This window comes from Paramisgurnus dabryanus, chromosome 10, assembly GCF_030506205.2.
Source record: "Paramisgurnus dabryanus chromosome 10, PD_genome_1.1, whole genome shotgun sequence".
Taxonomy (NCBI): domain Eukaryota; kingdom Metazoa; phylum Chordata; class Actinopteri; order Cypriniformes; family Cobitidae; genus Paramisgurnus; species Paramisgurnus dabryanus.
Genome location: NC_133346.1, coordinates 23,274,829 through 23,299,246, shown reverse-complemented (window position 1 = coordinate 23,299,246; position 24,418 = coordinate 23,274,829). Strand labels below are relative to the sequence as shown.

The 24,418-nt window shown below is 41.0% G+C and overlaps 1 protein-coding gene across 2 annotated transcripts in view; it reads left to right on the top strand.

Annotated features, from left to right (window-relative positions):
- il11ra (interleukin 11 receptor subunit alpha) overlaps nucleotides 1-24,418 on the top strand; it is a 61,261-nt gene that overhangs the window by 8,218 nt on the left and 28,625 nt on the right. The gene's annotated exons all lie outside the window — the stretch shown is intronic.

Sequence of the window (24,418 nt, the reverse complement as noted above, 5' to 3'; positions counted from 1 at the left end):
TCCTCTGCTTGGTGACAGCTTTTCCTTTCTGCTGACCACCGTAACAAACAAAGAGCTGATCTGAGGTCCTAAAACTTTGCGTCCTGTCTATATACACACGTAGTGCACGAACAGGGCATAACAAAGCCATGGCTGGGTCTGCCTCCTCCAAAGGCAGCGCTTGGAGGTTCACCACTTGATCTCTGAAAGGAGTGGTGGGAACTTTGGGCACAAAGCCGGGCCGGGGTCTCAGTGTTACGCTGGATGCAGCCGGCCCGAACTGAAGGCACGATTCATCGACCGAAAATGCGTGAATATCCCCTATCCTCTTAACAGAAGCCAAAGCAAAGAGAGTTAATGTTTTCATAGTAAGAAATTTAACACTCACACTATGCAGAGGCTCAAATGGGGCTTCCTGGAGTGATTTCAGCACCAAGGACAGGTCCCAAGGAGGAATAGAGGGAGGACGCGAAGGATTCAGTCTTCGAGCGCCTCTGAGAAATCTAATGACCAGGTCGTGCTGACCCACTGTTCTACCATTTACGGGTGAATGGTGAGCTGATATCGCAGCGATATCGACCTTAATAGTGGAGGGTGACAGCCTATTCTCCAAACGGCGCTGGAGATATAAAAGCACAACACTAATCGGGCATTCTCGGGGGTTTTCACTTTGGGAAGAACACCAGTCGACAAACAGGTTCCATTTAAGCGCGTAAGCCTGTCTCGTAGACGGCGCTCGCGCTGCAGCAATAGTGTTAGATACCTCTTGCGGTAAATCACTCAAATCCTCCGTGCCCCGTCCAGAGACCACACATGGAGGTTCCACAGGTCGGGGCGCGGGTGCCATAATGTGCCCTCTTGTTGAGAAAGAAGGTCCTTCCTCAGGGGAATCTTCCAAGGAGGGGCTGTCGCGAGGAGAGAGAGTTCTGGAAACCAACTCCTGGTTGTCCAATACGGTGCCACCAACAGCACGCTCTCCTCGTCCTCCCGGATTTTGCATAGGGTTTGCGCAATGAGGCTCACCGGAGGGAACGCGTATTTGCGCATGTTTCGCGGCCAGCTGTGTGCCAATGCATCCACGCCGAGCGAGTCGTCGCTAGTGAACAGGCGACAATGGGTCGTCTCTGGGGAAGCAAACAGATCTATCTGCGCTTTGCCGAAACGTCTCCAAATCTGCTGAACCGCAATGGGGTGGAGTCGCCATTCGCCGGGACGCGCAGCCCGAGAGAGCGCATCCGCCTCTACATTGAGCGTGCCCGGGATGTAAATGGCACGAAGAGACCTCAAATTCTTCTGACTCCAAGTGAGGAGATGACGGGCGAGATGCGACAGGTGACGCGAGCGTAAACCGCCTTGACGATTGATGTACGCCACGGTCGCAGTGTTGTCTGTGCGAACTAATACATCTTTGCCCTGTAACTCGTTGCTGAAACGGACGAGCGCAAGATATACAGCCCACATTTCTCGGCAATTTATGTGCCAATGCAGCTGGGGTGCCGTCCAGACCCCCGAAGCCGCAAACCCATCGTACGTGGCCCCCCACCCCGTGTCTGAAGCATCTGTGCATACTATTGCATGCCTGGAGACCTGTCTCAGAGGCACACCGGCTCGGAGAAACGCACGGTCTGACCACGGAGTGAAAGTGCGACAACACGCAGATGTAATGATAACGCGGTGAATGCCGCGCAGCCACGCTCTCCTCGGGACTCGATCGTGAAGCCAATGCTGAAGCGGTCGCATATGGAGCAGTCCGAGCGGAGTTACAGCTGCGGCTGCTGCCATATGCCCCAAAAGCTTCTGAAATTGTTTCAGCGGGACCGCGCTCTTGCTCTTGAATGTATTCAGGCAAGTCAGAATCGACTGTACACGCGCTTCTGTTAGACGAGCTGTCAAATCGATCGAGTACAGTTCCATACCGAGAAAAGAGATTCTCTGCACGGGGCAAAGCTTGCTCTTTTCCCAGTTGACCCGAAGACCCAAACGAGCGAGGTGTTTCAAAGTTAAATCTCTGTGATCGCACAGCGTCTGACGTGTTTGAGCTATTATTAGCCAATCGTCCAGATACGCGAGAATGCGCACACCTCTCTCTCTCAGGGGTTTTAAAGCCCCCTCCACTACTTTGGTGAATACACGGGGTGACAGAGAGAGCCCGAATGGGAGGACTTTGTACTGGTATGCTCGCCCCTCGAACGCAAAGCGGAGAAACGGCCTGTGCCGGGGGAGAATCGATACATGAAAGTACGCGTCCTTCAGGTCGATAGATGCGAACCAATCGTTTGGACGAATGCATGGAAATATGCGTTTGGGCGTCAGCATTTTGAATGGCATTCTGTGAAGTGCACGGTTCAGCGAACGCAGGTCCAGGATCGGTCGCAAGCCGCCGCTTTTCTTGGGTACAATAAAGTAAGGGCTGTAAAACCCCGACCTCATCTCGGCTGGAGGGACCGGCTGGATCGCGTCTTTCGCCAATAAGACAGCGATCTCCGCACGGAGGACGTGCGCATCGGCAGCTCTCACCGTAGTGAAACGAACGCCGGAGAATTTGGGGGGACGCCGGGCAAATTGGAATCGTGCGTAAAAGCCAACGCGACGGGCTGGGAAGCTGTTCCCACGCCCCCAGACACCGTGCGAGAGGAACTAAAGGCACGATCGGTGTACCCGCGGCGGGCGCAACGGAGGTGATCGCCGGTGTGTGCGTATTGGCCGCACCGACAGCAGTGTTGTGCATGATAACACTCACCTGAGTCCGCTGCTGGGTGGGTGAGTAAGGGAGGCTCTGCTGAAGACACCTCACGCCACTCGATGCACTCTCTGGCGAAGGAGGAGGAAGACGATGGGTTATGAGCCCGTGATGGTCTTCTCTCCCCTGAGAAGTCAGAGAGCGCGATGGGGTTATGAGCCGTGCGTTGCTCTCGAACTCCTCTGATGAGTCGGAGAACGAGGGGGGGTTATGAGCCCGCTCGTGTCTCCGGCGCTCATCTGAAGACCTAGAGATGGAAGTGGAATTTGCTCTTTTTGTGGAATTGTGGGTGCCGACTGAAAAGTCGGCGGAACAGAAAAATTAAACAAAAGATTCCCCAACCGGCCCTCCTCCGGTGGGGGGAGTGGTGCCTTCACCATCTCCCGAAGAGCGATCCCCTCCATCTCTAGGTCGCCCGTCTCAGGGCCGCTTCGATCTCCTCTTTCCACCCTTCGGAGCGGGCGGGGCGGGCTGCTGGCGACCGGTTCCTCGCTTCTTAGAAGAGCCCCGGGGAGGAACGGAGGCGGCCGCCGCAGGACGCCCTCGGCGAGGAGCAGGCTGAGGCGCCGACGTGGACGGGGCAGGCGCAGGACGCTTCCGACGCGGCATGATTTGAGCTATGGCCTCAGTCTGCTTCTTGGCCGCGGAGAATTGCTGGGCAAACTCCTCGACCGTCTCGCCGAACAGGCCGGTCTGGGAAACCGGAGCATTCAGGAGCCGGGTTTTATCAGCATCCTTCATGTCCGCCAGACACAGCCAGAGATGGCGTTCCTGGACTACCAGGGTAGACATCGCACGCCCGACGGCGCGTGCGGTGACCTTGGTCGCACGAAGCGCCAGATCAGTGGCCGCACGCAGTTCAGAGAACTCCGCCGAGTCGTGACCTCCCGCGTGCAGGTCCCTCAGAGCCTTAGCCTGATGAACCTGCAGCAATGCCATGGCATGCAGGGCTGAAGCTGCCTCCCCACAAGCTTTGTAAGCAGCACCGGTCAGCGCCGAAGACTGCTTACAAGCCCGTGAGGGGAGAGTAGGCTGGTCCCGCCAGGAGGAAGCGACACCGGCCGGACACAACTGCATCGCGACCGGCCGCTCCACTGACGGGATACCAGTATACCCCCTGGCATCTCCACCCTCGAGAGAGGTGAGGGGTGAAGGCTGAAACGGCCGGTTCCGGGCGGAAAACGGGGTTTTCCACGACCGCGTCAGCTCTTCATGCACCTCGGGGAAGAAGGGCACCGGGGGCGAGGACTGAGAAGCCCTGGCACCCCCGAAGTACCAATCATCGAGGCGGGACGGTTCAGGTGGGGGAGGTTCAGTCCACTCCAAGCCGACCGCCGCCGCCGCCCGAGCGAGCATGGCTGCCATCTCGGGGTCGAACGCAGGACCCGCAACCCAACCCGAAGGCGGGAGCGGATCTGGATCGACGTCCGAGGCTGACAACCCCCCCTCCGACGTTACGGTGGACATCGCGTCCGGTGGAGGCTCGACAGAGCGCGAGGACACCGTAGAACACGGGCCGCTCGTCTCCATCGGGACCTCCGCTGGCAACGGATCAGGGCGCTGGGAGCTGCTGGACGAACCAGCAGACCGACCCAGCACCGTTATACGGAGGTCATCCTTCGCAAGTTTGGTAGCTGCGCCCTTAGCAGCACCAGACTTGGAAGGCGGGTGCCGTTCCCGGAGAAACGACACCCGTCTCCGCAAATCCGCCATAGTCATGCCCTCACAAGTGGAGCATGAACTATCACGCAACGCTGCCTCTGCGTGCTGGAGCCCCAGACACGAAACACAGCGCTCGTGGCCATCCCGGGGAGCGATGAACACACCGCATCCAGAAACGGAACACGGGCGGAATGCCATCTTTAAAAAGACGCACCCGACCGTGACACGAATGAGTGACTGTCTTTAAAAAGACACAAAGCTCAAACGTGCTGCTCTTTTAGGGAAATCACTCTTTTTGTGCGAGCTGGTGAAACACACAGGAAGAGGCAAACGCACTCACTCAACTCAGGTCCTAAAAGAGACAGAGAGAGAGAGAGAGAAAGGGTGGAGAAAACACTGCGAGCCTCCGCTGAGGTGTCTTTGCCCAACCAACTTCAGCAAGCTGAGATCTTTTTCCTCCAAGAACAGGGATCTACGAAGATCAGTATACGCTTCTCGAGAGCAGATGTCTGCCGGCTTCGAAGCAAAAAGCTAATTTGGTATTGTGCACCTGCGGCTTATATACGCACCTGGCGGGGCGGCGCCGGCATTATGCAAATACCTGCATGCCAAGTTCATTGGCGTTTCTTATAGTTCTCGAAGTAGATAGGTCACCCGCGGAGCGGTTCCCAATTCGTCGGTCACGACGTGACGTCGTAGTGACCGACTGAAAGGGAACTGTTGTACTTCATATGAATGTGTGTATATTTAATTCATACAGTAAAGACTGTGTGAATTGTTTTATTTTAACTACTTTTAACAGACATAAACCTTTTTAAAGGCATATTACATTTCTCTTTGCAAGAAGAAATATTTGTTGTGCTTATTTATTTGATTCTCTATTAAGACAATAATATACCTAATTTACAGTTAATTTCATTTCTACAAATGGTGCAAACTCTGCTAGATTATAGATAAAAGATTCCCATTCAACTGCCATTCTGTGATCGGCACTGATCGGCGATCGGCAGATCATGATCTTGGTGATCGGTAATCGGTGATCGCCCCCAAAAATGCTGATCGGAGCATCTCTAGTACATATAGTCTGATATGTGAAATATGAGATATGTTGTGTATTAATGTAACAGATCAGCAAAGTAAATTATAATATGGTGTGAATCATAACTTTGAATATTACTGGTTCTTGCATGTCTTGCGACTAGTTGTCTTATGAATGTTTCGTTATTTGAAACACAAAGACCAATGAGATTCAAAGTTATTTATGTAATACTGGAGGTTTTTTTTGTGTGAGTGTTTTTCTCACAAATGTGTTGTTTTGCTTAAGAAGACATAAAATCTAAATGTAATTTTTAAATGTGACCAATTAACATTTAAAGGAACAGTATGTAAGATTGTGGCCAAAACTGGTATTGCAATCACAAAACGTGTGGCTAAAACTGGTACTGCAATCACACAGCTGGTGGCCAATATACCAAACGACAACATAAACATCAGTTGAGGGCTGCAACTCCACTTTTTAAATGACAATATCCTGGCCGGACCACCGTTGTGAGTGATATAAGTATTTGAAATGAAAATGATTTCTTAATGTCTAGTGACATTTCAGGGCTATTTAATGATTAATTGATATAAATTTCTTACATATTGTTCCTTTAAGTTCACAGAATTAAGGTATGGAAAAACAATGCGCTTAATAAGTGGGTTGGCATTGGCAAATGATCAATTCTTTGGATTTTTTAAACTTATTCTTTATCACAACCATGGTTTATAAGTAAGGAGTGGGTCATTTTTATTATAGATAGCATTTTATTGGACAAAGAAAATAGTATGCCCTGTGGGCAAAATGAGGCATCAGTGTTTTTTGTCTCTTTTCCCAGAAGAGAAAGATTCTTGGAATGTTTAAAAGTTATTTTAAAAAAACTTTAAGGGATATATAAACCTTCATTCCACTCATTTCAGGGAATGATGTCCACCAGCCTTGCATTTTAATTTCTTGCACATCCTAAATAGTTTTGAACAAAATAAACAGTTTACCCTGAATTGCATTCAGAGTCACTCAGCTAATGTTAATGCTGTCAATGCACAAAACATAACTAAAATTCCTCTTATTGTTTTCCTCTGAGACAAGTTCATGATATTTAGCAATTAGATTTCAGGCAATAGGAATTCTGTTAGCTCAGGTCTTTCTTGGCAGCTTGCTTTGATCCTTTTATCTTTAAAGGATTTCTCCCTGCCCCTCAGATTTAATAGGGAGCTTCAAACAGTTGCAATGTGTCTGAAGAATGGCCACACCGTGTACACACAATACAAGAGTAAATCTTTGATATACCAATGATTGCTATCAATAGGCACATTCAAACATCTTGCTTGCTGAAGGTTTGATTGTACTGGATGCAGTTTTTTCCCTTCTTTTATTACGGAGAACAGCACTCTATGAGCCAAGCGTGTTGGAACAGTGGTAACAGAATATGTGTGCCGTTTCCCAGCAGGTGTGAGTCATAGGCACAGAGTACTTTATCTTCTGGAGAGAGCACCCCTCTGTCTGGGAAATGTATACAAATACTTATACCTGCAGGCAAAACTTGATACGTTTGGCAGTCTTGCTGTTTGGCGCTTTGCGAAGCTCGGACTAGTGGATCATCTTCGGTTGTTTGCGTGACCTTGCCCCCCTTCAGCTCCACAGGTCAAATGGTGAGTATCTCCTCCATGGGGAGTTGTGTCAACTTTCAGCCAGTGTTGAGACTGTCACTCACTTGATAAACAACACAGCAAAGCATTCAACAAGCTATTCAGAGCACTTTACAGTCCACTCCTGGGTTTTGCACACCCCATGACTCATTTGGCTCTGATAGGATATAAAGAGAGCGTGCACCGCCAGCTTAATACAGTACAAGACTCAAGCAACATGCTTTTCCACATTTCTCTGCTCTTGTCTGCACTTTGCCAGATGGATTAGCGTTGTCTGCCGTCAATTTACCTTAGCCGGTTCGTTGAAATGATATGTTGTGGACCTTTACGGAGTTCATGATGTGGTTGCATATCGAAGTGAGCTCAGGCCTATACAGCCACTATAATTACATGCAGCAGGACTGTGGCGCCATTTTAAATGCCAAGCAGCTGAGCCTGGTGTTGACTGCTGTCATTGTCCGGGAGGCCCGAGGTCCTGTAATTCTTTCATCGCCTGCTTTCGTGGAAGCAGGTAGCGTGGATCTAGTGTGACCAATGTTTGGCTAAATGAACGTTTCCAAGTTTGGTTGTGACTACGACTCGTGACTGCTGTTTATCCAAACCTTTTCTTCGAAATATATGACTGCTCTTCCTTACAAGGGACCTGGCACGAGCTCCAGCTGAGTGCGAGTTTCATGAAAGTCAGAAAGTTTGTGCCATACCAAAGTTGTAATCAAGTCTTCGGGCCATGTTTGGAACCGCAGAACATGGAAGCCAATCAGTTTAGGATGCTTTTGTCTTTGTTGTTTAATCTTGTGTTGAGTAAAATGAGTTTGAGTGTTCATGCACAGTCTACCTTCAAGCAGACCTGGCTGAGGCTGCAACTCTGCCTCGGAATCCAGCCAAAAGCTCAGTCAATAGCTGGCATCTGGTAGCCATCTCGTTCTGGCCAGCGCTTAAGGAAATTCCAGCCCTGAGAGACTGTGATAGCTCTTATATAGCATACAGATTCATGGCCTTATCCCCGTTTTCACGTCAAACTAATGTCTATATTCAAAGCCAGCTCAGAAACACTCGCAATTTGTCGTTTTGAAAAGTCTTTATCTGTCAAACTGAGCAAAAGAACCAAAGCCAGATGATGTTTTTTCTTGCACTTAATGGATCATTAACTTGCTTCCTGTAGAAGGGCATCACCGAGGCATCGGGTGGGCAACTACAGCAAGCCTTGAACCAGCTCACATGTTTATATGCATAGCTGTGTTGTAACCCAGGCTAAATTTACTTTCTTGAAAGCTTTACAAAGGTTGATGTATTTGAGCACAGAGGATGACACAATGTCTTAATGTAGCCTTTTAAGATGTTTCATGTGCTGTATGTACTTAGGCTGGGTATTGGAACCAATGTGGTAGTTTGATTATTTTGAATATGGTTTTGATTAGAGATGTTAATTTCAGTTAATTTTCCCGACTGACAACCGCATCTTGTTAACTGAACATTAACCGTTAACTGTACAGGTTTTAATATTAAGATGTCATTGAGTAGTAAAAACCATTCAATTATTTTATTTAATTTGAATGTGCAAACAGCAACAACAGAACAAGGATTCATATATTATCAAATTTTCATGCAACATTACATTATCAACGAGCACACAATCAGTCCAAAGGATTAATATCCAAAGAGGGCGGATTGTCTCTTTTTCATCTACCACAGTTGCCATTTCTAAAGCAGGACACATTTTAAAAAGGTTTTGCTTTTGCTTCTTCTTTCTCTGTTTGTGCAAAAAGAGAGATGTTTATGGTCAGGGATCATTGAAGGTCTGTCCGGACGAGCGCAAGACTGAGACGGACTGTGTCTCATACAAATTATTACTTTACCAAATTGTCAGGGCAGCAATGATTTGCGTCATTTACAGGCCATTCTCAAATTTAGGATAGAAAAGTGGCGAAATGTCTGTAGGCACGTGTCGACACGCACCATGCGTCAACAAATATTTAGCTTTTAACTGATGATATTAATCGGTCATAAATTCATACCTTTGGTTAACCGGTCAATATGAACATCCCTTTGGATTTGATTCTATTTCAGTTAAGTCCAAGTCACACAACAGACTATGTTTACAAGGATAATTGTGGCATTTTGAAATATTTTGTGTAAATATGTCTATGTTAGAGGTAAAGGAAACATGAACCCAGTATTTGCTTGCTGTCTGAAGCCTTAAAGGGGACATATCATGAAAATCTGACTTTTTCCAGTTTAAGTTCCCCAGTGCTTGTATCAACCTAGAACATGTGAAAAATAACAACCCAGTAACTTAGTTTTGGTAAACCATTCTCTGCAAGCATGTGAAAAAATAGCTCATTGAAATTTGGCTCCCTCTGTGATGTCAGAAGGGGATAATACCGCCCCTTAATCTGCACTATTCAACCACGGCACTGCCATTTAGTGCATAGATCAGCTCATTTCCATTTAAAAAGACTCACCCCAAAACGACACATTTTGCTCACACCTACAAAGTGGCAATTTTAACATGCTAGAAATAAATTATCTGTGGGGTATTTTGAGCTAGAACTTCACATACGTACTCTGGAGACATCTAAGGTTTTTTGACATAATTAAAAAAGTCTATTGAAATGTCTCCTTTAAGTGTGGCTTGCCAGGCACACGCTTCAGACTTCTCAAACAGCATGCGAGTAGCACATTGAAATCTGTTTTGTGTCTTCTTTGCTTAAACAATTAACTGAACAAGGCCTAAGACACATGCAAAAAAACTTTTGTGATGATGTAGCACTGGCCCAGGCCAACAAATGACAGTTCTGTCAACTGTCCCGAGCTTCGTTGATGCTTGCTCCGTGCCTCCTTACAAGCCCTGTCTGATGTGAATACGCACATTAAGAATTGATTCAGCGATTTCCAGAATTGATATGGGGGAGGGGTTTTTTAAGATTTGATTAAAGACAGGGAGATTGATACTTTTGGCCCAGCCCCATTATGTATAGCGTGACAGCATTTTGCATTAGAAAGTTTGCATTAGAAAGACGTTTCATGATGTTTCCTCTGACATCGGTACAACTAAAATCATCCCCACATGTTTTTAGTTATGTACCCAGTATGTACAATGAATGCTGAGAGGAGATTGATGGTCTCATTTGTTGAAATTTAAAGCTATGTCAACGTTGGTTCCAGAATCGTCTAAACTCATGCCATTAAGCCTTTGCCTTAGGCAAGATGGTAATGCGCAGCACATAATTTCAGTACCCATAGTAACCAAAATTCCAGCATGTCTTCAGAAGACTTCAAATTACTAGTTATTGCCCAACTTGATTTGTATATTATTCAGAGTTCAGTTCTGGACAAAGTCCATATCTTCGATGGAAATCTTTCCAGCCCTATTCTTTATAAACTGGCCAATCTATCGTCTCTCAATAAATCTCCAACCCTTCTCTACTCTTATGGGATAATGCTGTGTTTTTGGCCTCGGGATCTGCAAACCCTGCCAGTCAATTATTTGCAACTATACCTTTATCCGAAGGGTCCTGGGTGGTCTTTGTTCAAGTTACGAAAAGAGAGCACAGGCCACAGTCCCCTGTGTATCCACATCCTGGACTGTTTAGCAACTTCTGCCCATCCAAACAACAGGGAAGATTACTTACAGCTTTATTTTCCTTGAATCCCTTGAAACTCTTGTGTTGTGAAGATGTGCTGAGCCACTTTCTTTTTTCTGAAGACCTGAAGTGGCCCTGCACTGCAGGAAACTCTGGGAAAAGCGCATCTTATATCAAACTTGCAAGGACATGGGTGTGATTACCTTACATTAAAGAGCACCTATTGTCCAATTCAGATTTAAAAATTTCCATTGGTGTGTAAGCATGTATTACTACATGTTAGCGATATGCAAAAGGTACATACCCCAAAGTAAACGCTGGAGCGAGTTATCATCTCCAACGTAAATCTCTTTTCTTGGACTACAACTAATACACGGATTGTAGGCAACAGTTTACTGGTGATGTATAGAAGACCGACATTATCATAATTCCCACTGCTTCGGACTCAAAGCCTATAAGTTAACTCCTGTTAGCAACCAAATCTTTCAAACATGGTAAGGAGCGTCACATTTCCGCCTGACGTCAGTGGTATTCAGGCAAATCACAACATACAGATTAGCTGGCCAATCAGGGACACAGAGGGGCTGTTTACACTTGGTATTAAGATGTGTTTTCATCAATCGGATCACAAGTGGACGAGAGAGACACATTACGTTTACACCTGGTATTTAAATCCATCTCTTTTGTCCACTTTCGACCGCATCTGTGCTGAATACTGTGAGGGGGTGGACTGTGAGACCGTGGGCGAGTCTCTCTGCTGTCATTCAAACGCGAGCGGGAGTAATTATGAGTTTATGTGGATGCAAACTAATATAATGTCGGAGTCCGCTGCTTGTTTAGCAAGTATACATGCTGCACAGTGTTTTGTACGTTTATATGTTGGAGCTTTCTCTGAATTTTCAGCGCAATTGATGAAATAGGATCGCGCAACTTTCACGCTTTCAAAACGAAACTACGGAGAACACCCGCAGTAGTTTTATAAATGAAAGGCTAAACATAGCGCTGTTCACCGTATGTTCACGGCAGAAGTCAAAAAAAAGACGTAAAATTAGTGTTTAATACCTCAGATTAGATAAATGGGCGGAGAGAAGGCGGTCGCGTGTGGCTGTTCGAACACATTCAACCACATTGCGTTCCGCAGCTCCAAAGCGTTCCGATCGAAAGTGGTTTCGACTACCTCTGAATGTGGTTGAAAGTGGTCGAAAGTGGACGTGTTCAAAACGTTTTGAACACCGTTTACACCTGGCAGTAACGTCGTCCACTTGTGATCCGATCGACGAAAACGCATGTTAATGCCAAGTGTAAACAGCCTCAGAGTTTTTCAAATCCGTGCTTTTCTGGAAGAGAGGGAAATCTGGAGCTACAAAAATGTATGGTTTGTGGAAAATAATTAGTTTATTTAACCATAAACCACGCAAACACATTGTATTATACCAAATACACAAAATTATTTTTTTAGCAATGAAATAGGTGCTCTTTAATGGAATAGTAAAGAAAGACATTTTTATTAACTTTGGATTTTTTCTATATTCACGAGTAAATAAATCACCTTTAATGCACCTTTAATTTGACAATTTGCAATAATTATGTAAATGAAAAGCATTAACATTACGGCTCTATACAATTGTAGTTATGCTCCTGTCAACCGGCTATTGCCAAAATGCGGTGCCGCTACCTCAAGTGTTAAATCATAAACACCTTCTGTTTTCCTGTTGCTGACCTTCATTAAACAAAGGAGATTAACGTAAATGTCAGTTTTGTCCAGCACACCGCCTGCTCTGACGTTAATTTATTGTTTTCTCACGCTGCCCTTTAGAAGGATCTAGTTGGAAATGGCACTCATGCCGATCTGCTAATCCGTCAAAAACATTCTTGCTGTGCATAAGCATCATGCCTTTTCTATAGGACGTTGCACAATTGTATGCACGTCAAATGCTGTAGCAGAATTCACCATTCAAATGTCTAAATTTGGTCAATCCAGTCGAGTCAAACTTTCCACAGATCATTTGCTCTAAACTGAAGGCTCTGTCATCATCTACCCACTCTTGTGTGCTTTCCAACTGGCTTTCACTTTTAAACACAAAAGGAGTTTGCAGAATATTAAAGCTGTTTTTTTAAGCATTGTATGGTAAATGGGATTTAAACACAGGTCTTTAAAAAAATACTAAATAATGTACATATACAGTTTCCTTTGGTAATGTCTTTTCTTGCCTAGGAGAAAGATTAAACAAGACCCTATAGGACGTCATTGCATCCTATAGTACAGTATGAGGAGTCACAGAAGAATTCATTGAAATGGGGGCAAATATGCATTACATTGTCAGGTCACACTTTTTCCACTCAGTCATGTTGATGAGGAATGCTAATGTGCCAAAAATTGAACACTCTCTGCATTTTCCCCTTGTTAAAAAGATTGCCCGTTACCTGATGAGTCAGCAGTGTGATCTATGCTAAGACTTGCCTGAAACAGTTCTGATATTTAGTGCTGGAAAAAATGTCAAAAACTGCTTCTGAAATAAGGGAACTTGTTTCCTAAGGTCAAAAAATCCTAGAAATAGCAGATGCTGCAATTGAGTTTGCAAACTGAAAACGGCTTGAGGTCATTTCAAGTGTTTTAAAGAAGACGTTGCTCTCTGTAGTGCGACACTTCACACAAGGGATATCTTTACTTGTTGAGAGTTTATCAACAATGCATTTTCAATTTTCCATACACAAACACTGGTGACGTGCGATAAGCTTGCATATTATATGGAGATACAATTGTTGCAGCACAACTGACGCTTGAAAATGATATAATATCAGAACTGACTATGAAAGTCTTATCATTTGTTATCACAGTGCTTTCGAGAGTTGGCCTCACTATTGGCAGACATAGCTGCCCCACAGAGCAAGCGCTGGAATTCAATGGAAAGAAACATAAAATGTTGGCGAGACTCACGCATTCCTTCGTGCTTTCTTGGCTTGCTGTCCAATTTTGAAGCAGCTTGCATCCCCCGAGGTCGCCTACTCTCCATCTCTCTCTCACTCCTCTTCTTCTCTATCGTCTTTCTTTCAATGCAGTTAGCTGACCAGTTGTGATTTGATGATAAGTGCTTAGTTAAGGGCTTTTTACTTTTACAAAAGCGTGTTAAAAGAAAAGTTCATCTTACAATTTACGGTGTTTATTTATTTGCTATTTTTTTTCATGTCACATGGAATCCAAAACAAGGACAGATTTACAAATGTGCAAAGACATGACGGGAAAAAATAACAGTGCAAAGTATTAGTAAATTTCATTTGGGTCAGTGATGAAAATCATGTGACTGTCTGTGGCTCCTTAATTTAAATGAAATAAAGTAAATTGATGAAATTTACAAACGAAGTGCAGATTTTTGTGGGGGGGGGGGGGTATTTTAAGTAGTTCTAAATCATTGTACAGAAACTAGTAGATCACTAGTCTGCAGCTTTAAACCCGCAGTATATTCTTTTTTTTGTTACTTACATGCACGGTAGAACGCACAGCGTTGAAAAGCATAGTTTGACTTACGTTTACACAGATGTTAGATACATGTATATTGCAACAAAATGCAATGCATCTCTTGGGCTATATACTACATTCTCCTGTAGGCGCATACATGACCTAGATGTACAAAGTTCGCACAGTTACAAAAATTTGTTAGTGTGCGTACAATGTATATGTAAAAACGGGATTATACTTCTAGCTTCAGACGTCATGCCCACAGTCCGTTGGCTGAATGACTGATGCATATGGCACACTTAACTGAAACACTTCAGACTATTCAAAGTTGTCTTCTGATTGGTTGAATTGAAATACAGTATTTACGTGAAACATGCACGTCATGTTCTTTAACGGTTCACCGGGAAACAGCACAAAGCCTTCTGATCGAAGAAGTAAGCTGTCATGAGTCCTTTTCACACAGACATTCTGGAAAATCCACGGAAAATCCATCTTGGATTGTTAGATTTTTTTGTTCATTCACACTGGCAATGATTTGCCGGCATCTGCAAGGTCCCGGAAAGACTCGTGACCTGTAAAGTCCTGCACTATCTTCTACGCAGCGTCTGAAGTTTGCATATTATTTATTATTTCTCTCTCCAGAAACCACTCGCGTGCATTTTTGTTTATGATAAGACTATAAAGGAGTGCGTGAACACCCAGTTCTATGCTGGTGAATGATCTCAGCTTCAAAGTGTATATTTGACGAGCTCCCTGATCTCTGCTTTAAAACAGTTTTCAGACATTTCTCATCGTGATTGTTTATATGCATTTAAAACCCGCATTTTGAGAAGCTGAACAATATACCTTGTTGGGATGACGCGCGGGCATTTTTGTTTATTATAGGCTCAAATGAGCGCATGACTCGAAAAATGTTTATGCTGCTGAATGATCTCCGTTTCAATGCAGTAAGTGACGAGCTAACTTACCTGATATCTGTGTCAGTCCAGTTTGCTGACATTTCTCGTTGTGAATGTTGTAAATCCCTCATTTTAAAAAGCTGAACCAACTTCATGTTGCCATGACACGCGCGTCCTCACTACGGCACGCGTGTCATTTTTATGCATCTCATTTATCATTTCCTGATAACTGCTTCAATCTAGTTTGCGACATTTCTCTTGGTGAATATTGATATGCATGTAAATCTCTCGTTTTAAATAGCTGAACCATAACTTTTCACACCCATTACGGCATTGTTTCGGCTTCTTGTTCACATAGAGGGTTTTCCGTGTATCTTACTAGGTCTTCTTTCCGGCAACGATCCCAGAAGATTTACAGGACATGTTTGCTATCACACGGAAGCTTGTCTGGCAATTTTATGGGTATTTTCTGGCACCAAAGGTCTGTGTGAATATGGTTGTGTTTACATCGGTGGCTGTGTGCTTTATCATGATGGAATAATGCTGCATTTTGTAAAGTATACAAGGTTCATGGCATACCAAGAAGTCCAAGAGTTATTTTGCTTCAAGCAATTAGTGAAATCTAAAAGAGAATTTTTTCATGTCTGCCTTTTTTTATTTAACCTTTTTTAACCAGATATTCTCATCGAGATTTAAAACCTTTTTTTCTAGAGAGAACTGGCCAAAATGGCAGCATAATTTCAAAAAATTGTTGCACATACAAACACCAAGCATAGGCACAACAACAAATAACATTTAAACAACATCCTCAAAATACATTAACAAATAACAATAAACTGGGGCCTACTTAAAATACAATTCAACTCTACCTTAGGTTTAAATGATTTAGTTATTTTAAAAACAGTGACAACAATTTCTGGCATCATTTTTAAAAACTTGCATGCAATGTTTAAATTCACCAAGAGAAATCAAAGTTTGTAATTGCAATCAGTCTGTAATGTATTCCAGGTGGCTGTGGCTGAGTAACTAAAGGCCTTTTTTACCAAGCTCAGTACGCACCATTGCTACAGAAAATAAGTACAAATTACTAGAGATTGTAAATTATAAGAATTGATGTTACATGACATATAGGAGCAATGATAAGAGGAAAGCATATCCAGCATAGACTTAAAAATAAGCAAATGTATATGCCTCCTCACTGACAATGAAGGCCAGTTTGTCATTTTGTACAAGGTACAATGATGTGTTGATGCCTTTCATCCAGTCACAGATCTCAAAGCACTATGGTAAACAATATCCAACAAAGACAAACATCAATGAGACGCCATTCTATATAGCAAATCACCAAAATTGAGTGCAGTGAGGAAGGTAGCTGCAAACAATCTCCTCCTGGTTTTCCAGGTTTTATTTCTAAAATAAAAGTTTATTTTTAACTTTAGCATTTGTACCAGTTTATCAATATGCAACCTTTGCTGTTATAAACTTAAGACACATTCATGAATGATGGTTGCACACTGTTATTGTGAAGACTTCTTTGCGCCTTAAACATGATGTGGCACGAAGCGAAATGTGATCCGTTGCTTTACGTGTCAGTAATATGGCGGTCCTTCGCCATTCAAAGCAGCCATGGTTCCCGCAAGACTAGTAGATCACAGTCATTTTATTTTTCGTAATGAAACAATTACGAATTCATGTATGAAGTTTTAAAGATAATTTTTAAAACTTGTGACTTTCATTGCTAATTTCTGTCAGATGAACAGTGCTATACTTCTGCATATGGACTCTGATGAGTCAGTATCTTGGAAGGTTATCCACGTGTGTATGTTCCACAAACAGATAGCTGCCATTAATCTTGAGTTTTGCTCATGCATTGCACTCGTAAATTTAAATTTTTACTTAGGCTTGAAATATGCAAACTCCACATCTGGTTGGCATATGTGCTACAGTATGTGTGTTTTGGCGTTGAATAGTCAAGTATGAAAACCTGTGGTTGGAAAAGTCCTCCCAAAGCCATCAAATTTTCATAAACGGTAATATCAGGAACATTTGGTAACTCGTATGCGAAAAGGTGTCTTGTAGCGGTATATAATCATGAAGTTCTTTAAAAATGTATAAATACAAATGAATATAATGGTCGATATTGTTCCAAGAAATATAGTATGTCGACACATTATTATCATAACACAATATGGTTTACAAAACATTTAATAATGCATAGCAAAAGTGCTAAACATTTATGATAAATGTTACTCATAAATTGTAAACCTAATTTTAAAAATTGATATAAAGACGACGTGTTAAATATTTCTAAGACAATGTTCTCAATAGCGTACTTGACAGCAATAATTTATATCAATTTAGCACAATTTTCCAGTAGTAACTTTCATATATTTTTTATTCACAGTCTATAAGAGATACTACTATAGCTGCTTTGTGCTGCTCATATTGGGAACAATAAAGAGTGTTATAGGGACAAAGGGCCTGTTTTTAACATGGTTTAACAGCTCTGTGTTTACCTTTGCCAGATGCTCTGTCATTCTGTTATATTACCAACGGCTGTCCCAAACAGCTTCAGACAACAGACTAAATAATACATAAAGATATTTGCCTCTGATATGTAATTTACCAGCTTGTGGTCAACATTCAGCTCTGGGTTTTTAGTGCTGTGGGTTTGGTAGGTACAGGGTTTGTGCGGAGATGCATTTTTGTGGTTAAGAGAAACTCAAAGCATGCTGTTGGGTGGGGGTTGAGGAAGTTTTATCCTGCCTGGCTCCGTCGCAAAGAACCGCAGGTGCATCCACGTTGTATACATTCCTAAAGGCAAGTATTTATGTGAGAAGAATGGCTGATGCAGTGACATGAACCAAAATACATAACGGATAGATACTCAAGTTTATAGATACTGATACTCATAGATACTCAAGTCAGTTACATATTAAACTCAAAATATGTTAACTGCTCAATTGTTCTGAATGATTTTGAACCAGAAACACTTTTTGAGTTTGGATATAACAAGATTGAGCACTGTTATAACTATGAATACGGCGAAATGCAATGCTCAATATGCTGCTCTGATGATGGAAGGATGATTTCCCCATTCAAGCAGACAGGACTTTAGTTTTTCATAATGATGTGGTAAGAATTAATTAAATAAGGTGGAGGTCACAGGGTAGAGAATCACATTCATCATTCTTTAAACAGAGTAGACAGCTTCAAAAAGCATCAAATCAACATATTTTGAATCTTATGCTAAAATTGCCATATTCAAAGCTGAGAATTTGTCTAATAAAAAACAACCGAAACCCAAAACAGACCAAAATGCATGTTTTTCCAAAAACAGTACAAGCTCCTTATTGGCAATTCCATGCAATTGTTATCCTTATCGTGGAAGGTACATTTTTCCCAAAGCTTTTAAAGGGGACATATCATAAAAAAATGTTTCCATGTTTAGGTGCTATAATTGGGTCTCTAGTGCATCTATCATCCTAGAAAATGTGAAAAAGATCAACCCAGTATCTTAGTTTTGGTAAATCATTCACTGCAAGCATGCGAAAAAATAGGTCTTTGAAATTTGGCTCCCCTTGTGATGTCAAAAGGAGATCTTATTATAATAATATGCCCCTTAAAGGCGCTCTAAGCGAATTGACGCGTTTTAGACCATAAAACATTTTTTGTTACATACCGGAAACATCTCCTCACTATCTGCTTGCTGCCTGTCCGCTGATCAAACTGTAAAAAAACGCGATCTCTGTAGACAGCCCAGGCTTCACAAATGGCAATATCAACATAGTGGCCAAACCTAGCACCACAAAACAAAACAAAGTATTCCAGCCAATAAACGACAAAAAGGATTTGGGGGTGGGGGTTGGGCGCATGAAAGCACGAAAGGGAGGGGGAGGGGGAGGAGTTAGCTACGCTCCGTCTGTTTGAAAACAGTTCAAACGTCAACAAAAACTAACGTCTCGCAGATTCGCTTTGAACGCCTTTAATCTGCACTATCCAACCATGGCACTGCCATTTAGTTCAGAGAGAGAGAAAGAAAAAGATTGAGAGCACAATTGAGTTTTAATTTCAACAAACCACCATAATTGTGATTAGTGTTTGCATTTCATCAGCTCATTTGCATTTAAAAGGACACACCGAAAAATGGCACATTTTTGCTTGCATCTACAAAGTGACGATTTTAACATGCTATTATAAATGATCTATATGGTGTATTGAGCGAAAACTTCACATATGTATTCTGGGGACACCAAAGATTTATTTTACTTATCTTAAAATAAAGTCTTGTGAAATGTCCCCTTTAACCATACTGATATCTTAGATGTTAATTTATGGTGGTTTAAATACACATGCAAAGTCTTTGTTTTTAATAGTTGCAAGTTTTTAAGGCTTTTTCTTCATATTTATCTGCATTCAGAAATGTCACATCCATAACAGAAAATGTACACATCCATAACGTTGTTTCTTTTTCATAAATGTGCATACAAAAATGTAATTAAAATAAATATGAAATAATGTTTAAAGAGCCATTACTTCACCATTTGTTGGGTGTTATTACTTCTAGTTTGTGCATTTTAATTCAAAGCATTCATGGATTAAAGTTTTCCGTCGCTAGACGGATTTCCGTCAATTGCAAAATTATTAAATTCACTTTTAATAAAGACGACGTGTATTCACCTTTTTTTAAGTTGGATGTGATCAAAGCCTGGGGTGGAGCCAAATCACGTTCCTCTCTCCACTGTAAGCGTTCTGTAATCACTACGCACCGGATCCACTCCGAGTTTTCTGGCTGTATCACGTTAAGCTGAGGTAAAACTTTCAGCTAGCATGGACAAACTTGTAATGCAGAAAGGCTCCGATGTTTTAGCGATTGATAAAGGTGTAAAAGACCAATGGAGATTGACTTGGCTTAGCGAAATGATGAAGATTGGCAAGCCTTTCAGTTCGTGGGATAAGAAAACCAAACCGCCAGGTAATTTACGTGTCTTTGCAATTAGGGGTCCTGTATTTTCTCACGTACGTGATCACCCGGGTCCCGTTTTTGACTGCTATGCTCATCAGGCCAGTTGCTAATACAACAGGTTTGTTAAACTTGTTTGTAAACTTCATGTGGCGCCACAAGAACCAAGAGGCAGATGACATCCACATCCTGTGAGAGCGATTTCAGGAATCATAAGAGGAGACTGCTTCCGAAATGCTCTCGCGGCACTTTGATGTCATCCACCTGTCGGTTCTTGCAGTTTCATTTGCGTGTGGTCTCAAAAAACGTAACATTTGTACATATATTTTAGCACCGCACTTTATAAACAAGTGATATTAAGCCATTCAAACACAAAACAACAGTGTTAATGTTAAATGCGTTCGCTGTTTCTGTGTCAGAGCTGAACACGTAAGCCGCGCATTCGCTTCTCATTGTGCTTGTGAGTATTTTTGCCACTTTATTGGGCTTAAATACAAATATGTGTCAAAAATCCCGTCTTTGCAAGTATCCTCATATAAACACGACCATTTAGGTCTTAGGAGAAAGTAAACAGCAGAACCATTGCGCATAAAATAGCACATCAGCGCTGCCTCTATTGTAACATAATAATTTGTTGATAAAGGTACAGTCATCAATTAACAACTGTCACTATGGTTACAGACATCCTGTGCGAATTGTACACTAGTTTAACTCGAGTTACACGTTCAGGGTTTATATTCATACATAACGTTACTGTAAGCTGTTGTGTGAACAGAACAGACCCTGGATTATTCGTTTATGTGTACTGAATAATATGATATGAAAAAGTTGTATTTGTTCACATTAGTAAATGCATTATATAACTTGAAAAAACAATGAAAAATATAGAATATATAAGCATTAATTAATTCTTGTTTATGTCATTACAGTAATTGATGGTAGTTCATGGTGCATTCACTAATGTTAAGAGTTTCAACTTTGATTAAAAAATTATTAGTAAATGCTAAAATAAATACATTTACAATTAATAAATAATTAATAAAAGATTCATTAAAGGTGGTGATATTCATGTTTTCTTTTTATATAGTGGGTTATTTAGCTGTTTCGCCTTCATCTTAAATGCCATGCAAACTACAGCTACCTATTTATGCCACAGGAGACTTTAATATGGAATTAATGGCAAAAAATACACCCTTAAAATGCTATTGGTCTCGCCTACATTAAGTTTTGGTTAAAGAAATATGACTTGGCCTGAAAAAAATTTCAGTCAAATAAATTTTTTTCACTTTAATCCATGAACATTCCTTCAAAGTATGTTGTCTCCCAAAAATGCATGCATGTTTCCCTCATCTAAAATAGAAACCATGAGTATAGACTGATATTTTGCTGATGTATGGACTCTAACATCAGTGGTGTAGGAAAATATACACAGATGGTTGAGTCTTTTTGTAATAAATACATTCTCTGTGAAATTATATTTCAAGTTATGCAAATATGACTCATTTGTGTGTTGTTTCAAAACAAAGTATTTTGATGACCTGATCGTTACTAGCAATAGTGAGCTGATTTAGTAATGTAATTCTTGGCATTAGCCATAACAACATAAAATAATTATTAGCTTTCAGTATCTCTGAAACAATCTACTTTAGGCTGTAGGATTTTCTGCACTATGGGCCTTAAGTCCAAACAGTGTTATAAATGTTTTCATAATAACCTTTAAGTGGCTCTTATGAGGGTGAAAATGAGTCCAGTAGTGTAACACTTGCAGATTCTGGATGATAAGACACAGAAAGTCTTTATGGAGCCTTTATGTGAGGGCCTGCACCTCACTGCTGAATTTAACAGTCACTTGAGAATGAAGATCATGGAGGACATCCAGATAACAAACTACATTAAATAAGAGCTGGCCAGTTCTAACTGTCAGCTGTACTTTAGAAAACAAATGCAAGATGTATTGCATGTAACGGGCCTGTAATATTACAGCTCACATTGTAGACTTTTAAGGAGTTGAAGTCATTCTGGTTGGTGCAGCCTTGAAATAGCATTAAAAACCGATGGATACCAACTCCAGCCTGTGGTTTAGAGAAGTCAAATTGTACAGACATATGATAATGGAGCGAGGAAAGTTTCCATCTTCCTAATTTCCAAAAGATGTCTGATAATAAAGATGTCTAAACCACACAGGAATTAAAACCAAGTATTTTTTTCTCAGTTTTGACAGTCTTAAACCTTGTTTATTGTGGAGAACTGATAAACTAATAGTTATATCTGTCATGTCAGCTATAATGTTTCCCCTTGTATTACACTTAATCTTCTGTAATTGCTGCAGTTACTGGTTGGAATTTTAAAAGTGTTGACAAACAGCTGAGTATCATCTGCCCGTCCTTTGACCACAGATTTTGCGCCACTATACGATACCTTATACTCTAGGTATTTCTTAATATAGTATAATTGAGATGAATATATATTACGATTTTACGACACAACTGGGGTTACGTAGTCTAGTAAATTAGAAGTGTAAGACTTGTGTTGACAATTTGGGAAATCAGTTTTAGTAGTTTGAACATTGAGAACATTGAGTTTTATGGACAATACTTGTGTGCTGACACAGGTTAATGAATCACCACAATGTGTCATTGACGCTGTAATATTGTGTGCTTTTTATAGTTATATTATTACATGGATCATTGAAATGCTTGATTCTGATTGGCCAGTCTTTGCATTTGCAGGTTTGTTATTTCCAGATAACAACCGCTCAAAACTAATAACAGACGGTAACCTGGATGCTGCAAATCAAACGGGTACAGTTTAATATTGCACAAAAATTAAATATGAACTAGTTATTAAATAGTGTGTTTGTAACATTTGAAAGTCTTCTCTTAAAACCAGAAATAAACAGGTTTTCTTTGCAGAAGTAAGCCTTCGTCAAAAATGAGCAAATAAAATATTTCAAATCAATATTTAATGTTCCTTACCTTACTTATAATGTAAATAGCTGTGTAAGTACAGGTATAATGTACAGGAAACCATTTGTAATCGCAAAATAAACCCCTTAAGTGTGATACCAGCTGCCTACATTATCCCGGTATCAAAAATACAGGTAAAAATTTGTCCCCAGCTTTCATTTTAAAAAATGTCGCCTTTGCACCGAAAGAGTTCATATTAATGCGTCAGAGGTGTATAGGGTACTAAATTTGTACTAAATGTTTGCATATCTGTACCTATTGTGAGGACCTTTTTAAAGTGGACTTTACAAAGTGACAGCTTTGGGCCAATTTTTGTAGCATTTTTTTTACAGAATTATACAAATATTTTTATATTTTAAATAGTGCTGTGCAAAAACTTAGCGCGATAAATCGCATACAAAATAAAAGTAATTTTTTTGCATAATATATAAGTGTGCCCTTTGTGTAATTATTATGTATATATATAAATACACACACATTCATGTATGTATTTAAGAAACATTTACATGTGTATATATATTTATTAATATTTGTATATATTCTATATTTTATATATTCTGGCTACTTGGGGCTTGTTATGTGATGTGCTGTATTGTGTAATATGATCATGACTTTGTGAAATTTTTATGTTAGTATATAATGTATTTATTGTATGATTGTGTGATTGACTGTGTAGTTCTTTAAAAAAAAAAATATCTGGATTATTTTTTTTTGAAAGGTCTGACCGGGCACTAGGCTAGAAACCTTGCAACATCTTTACCCATAGGTTTGACTGTAACGGTAACTGTAACTGTAAATTATGTAAGTAAAAATGTGCGCTTCATTGTCCCTGACAAATAAACTCATAAATAAAACTATAAAAAACAATGCAGATTTCTATAGTTTTTCAAGGGCAGTTAAAGACTGCCTTTTAGAGCACCAGTCCTGCTCTCACTAATTAGTATTTTAATTATTGTACTTAAATTACTGTACTTTTTATATTTATGTATTGGATGCTTGTGGTCAACAGCATTTTATTGTATTGATTGTTCTTGTTATATGAATATTTTCTATATTTAGTGTTTTGTTAGGTATTTTTAATTGTGTGATGTAATTTTAACTGTGTAGGACTACAGATGGAAAGTAGCTTTATGCTAAATCTGGTGCAGCCATCTTTTTAATGTAACTGCACATTGTCCTCAATAAACAAACTCAAAAAAAAAAAAAAAAAAAAAAAAAAAAAATTAAATATATATTAACAATAAAAATGAATATATAAATTAAAATATTCTGAAATGAATATATGTATGTGTGTGTGTTTAAATATACATAATAATTACACACAGTACAGACACATGTATTAGGCAAAAATGCACTTTTATTTTGTATGCGATTAATCGCGATTAATCTTTGCCCAGCACTAAAAAGGTTTAAGAAATAAACTAACTGAGGATTTAAGTCTTTCTCAACCTTAAATTATGACTATAAAAGAAACATTAGG